This window comes from Eptesicus fuscus, chromosome 18 (genome assembly GCF_027574615.1).
Source record: "Eptesicus fuscus isolate TK198812 chromosome 18, DD_ASM_mEF_20220401, whole genome shotgun sequence".
Classification (NCBI taxonomy): Eukaryota; Metazoa; Chordata; class Mammalia; order Chiroptera; family Vespertilionidae; genus Eptesicus; species Eptesicus fuscus.
Window position 1 is genome coordinate 28,726,548 of NC_072490.1, and position 3,222 is coordinate 28,729,769.

Sequence of the window (3,222 nt, forward strand, 5' to 3'; positions counted from 1 at the left end):
TTGGAGCTATTGTTTGGATTCCTACTCCTGACCTCTCTGCTGCTGACCTCTTCCCCATCTACCTTCCATCACTTGCTGGCCTCTCTGAGGTCACCTTTACCTTCCTCTGGAATTAGTTGATCTGTGTTTTCTTAAACTCTCCTGATACTCCATTTGCGAGGGTCCCCAGATCTCTTGTCACACTTCAGCCTGTCACGGTACCCCACTCTCTTTACTGAGTCTTGTTAGTTGATAGCCCAGATCTGATGGTCTTTAGGAGTGCCACCTAAGATGGATTCCTTAGACAACCTCTTTGTTCTCACAACCTCTGCATGGCATGCTTTTCCCCTCATGGGTTAGTTGAGGTTTCAGACTGGCCTTGCTAGCTAACAGCAGCCCATCATAGAAAATGCTAGAGGGATCCATGTCTCCGACCCCTGACTGGGTAAGTGCCTTATTAAAATAAGGGTTGATTCTGTACAGCAAAAGAAACCATCAACAAAACAAGAAAGTCCACTGCATGGGAGAACATATTTGCCAATGTTATCACCGGTAAGGGTTTAATCTCCAACATTTACAGGAAACTCACAACTTAACAAAAGGAAGATAAACAACCCAATCAAAAAATGGGCAACAGACCTAAATAGATACCTTTCAAGAGAGGACATAAGGAAGGCCAAGAGACATATGAAAACATGCTCAAAGTCACTAATCATCTGAGAGATGGAAATCAAAACGACAATGCAGGACCATCTCACACCTGTCAGAATAGCTATCATCAACAAATCAACAATTGACAAGTGCTGGCAAAGATGCGGAGAAAAAGGAACCCTCTTGCACTGCTGGTGGGAATGCAGACTGGTGCAGTCACTGTTGAGAACAGAATGGAGTTTCCTCAAAAAACTAAAAATGGAACTCCCATTTGACCCAGTAATCCCACTTCTAGGACTATATCCCAAGAAACTAGAAACACCAATCAGAAAGGATATATATTCATAGCAGCACAATTTACCATAGCTAAGATTTGGAAACAGCCTAAGTGCCCATCAGCAGATGAGTGGATTAAAAAACTATGGTATATGTACCAAATGGAATACTACGCTGCTGTAAAAAAAGAAGGAATTCTTACCATTTGCAACAGCATGGATGGAAGTGGAGAGCATTATGCTAAGCGAAATAAGCCAGTCAGAGAAAGATAAATATCACATGATCTCACTCATTTATGGAAAATAATGAGCAACATAAACTGATGAACAAAAACAGATCTAGAGACAGAGAAGCATCTATCAGACCATCAAACCTCAGAGGGAAGGTAGGGGAGGGTGGGGGTAAGGGGGAGAGATCAACCAAAGGACTTGTATGCATGCTTATAAGCCTAACCAATGGACACAGACACCAGGGGGGTGAGGGCATGAGTGGGGGGTGGGGGGACAATGGGGGTAGAAGGACACATATGTAATACCTTAATCAATAGAGAAAAAAATAAAAAATATAAAACAGAATATAAATACAACAATCAAAAAAGAAAACTGTCAAATAAGGGATAGCCAATATTTTTAATGCCATCACTAAAATATGTGCATTCTTAAGGAAAAATAAAAAATATTCTTTTCTTCAGGTAAAAAAAATAAAATAAGGGTTGAGCCCTAGCCGGTTTGGATAGAGCTTTGGCTTGTGGACTGAAGGGTCCTGGGTTCGATTACGGTCAAGGGCACATGTCCAGATTGTCAGCTTGATCACCAATATGGGGCATGGAGGAAGCAACTGATCAATGATTCTCTCTCATCATTCATGTTTCTATCTCTCTCTTCCTCTCCCTTTCTCTCTGAAATCAATAAAAATAAATAAAAGAAAATTATTTAAAACTAGAGGCCCGATGCACAAAATTCATGCAAGGGGCTCAGCCCCCATCGCCACAGCTTCGCCCAGGAGGTCGTCTGGTCTAATTAGCAAGTTACGCTTTTATTATTATAGATAAGGGTTGAAACCTGGCCAGTGTTGCTCAGTGGTTAGAGTGTCAGCCTGTGCACCGAAGGGTCGTGGGTTCCATTCCCGGTCAAGGGTAAGTACCTGGGTTGTAGGTTCAATCCCTGGCCCCAGTCACAGCATGTATGGGAGGCAACCAATCCATGTGTCTCTTTCATATCTCTCTCTCTCTCTCTCTCTCTCTCTCTCTCTCTCTTCCTCTCTCCCCCCCCCCCACACCCCCTTTCCACTCTCTCTAAAAAGCAATGGAAAAAAATATCCTCAGGTAAGGATTAAAAAATAATAATAAGGGTTGAAAATCGTGAGGTCCAGCCTGCAAACATGGGGCTTTGGGCTGTTTCAGGGACTAGCTGTTTTTAGAAATTTGATTCTAAAGTCTTTAAATAGGACTTGCATATTTCTCCCAGATTTCTTATACCCAGCCCAATCCACACATTCACATCACCAGCCTCGTCCTGTGTGCGAACAATAAAGCATTGTTTTTAGAGCCATATAGAACTGGACTTGAGTCTCTGCTTCTTGCCAGCTATGAACTCTTGGACAAGTTATCCTCTCAGAGCTGAGTTTTCTCATCTTTCAAAGAGGTTAACAAAACATCCTAGCAGGTTTATGATGAAGGTCAAAAAATGTGTTTAGGCCCTAACTGGTTTGGCTCAGTGGATAGAGCATCGGCCTGCAGACTGAAGGGTCCCAGATTCTATTCCAATCAAGGGCACATACCTGGGTTGCAGGCTCGATCCCCAATAGGGGGCGTGCAGGAGGCAGCCAATCAATAACTCTCTCTCATCATTGATGTTTCTATCTCTCTCCCTCTCCCTTCCTCTCTTGAAATCAATATATATATATATATATATATATATACACACACACACATACATACTAGTGGCCCAGTGCATGGATTCGTGCACATTGAAAGGAAATCGGGAGCCCACACCTGCGTGCCCGGGGAGTTTCCACATCCCCATGAGAAACCAGAAAATCATGTGGGGAGTCTGTCCTCCTCCCTGAAGCTTCCTGAAAAAATATTTCCAAGTGTCCCCTCTGCAGCCAGGCTCGCACCTTGCTGTCCAGGAGGTCCCCAGTGGATGCCTTGGGCCATGCTGGATGCTTTCCACCGCTTGGAGTCAGATAAGATATGCTCCAAGGTGAATAATATAGAGTTGGGGAATCTTGTGAGGCAGGGGTGCTATGTTGCCCACGCCCCCACCTTTCAGGTCCATCTCTCTTTGACTTTTACCCCAATTGTCAGTCACCACC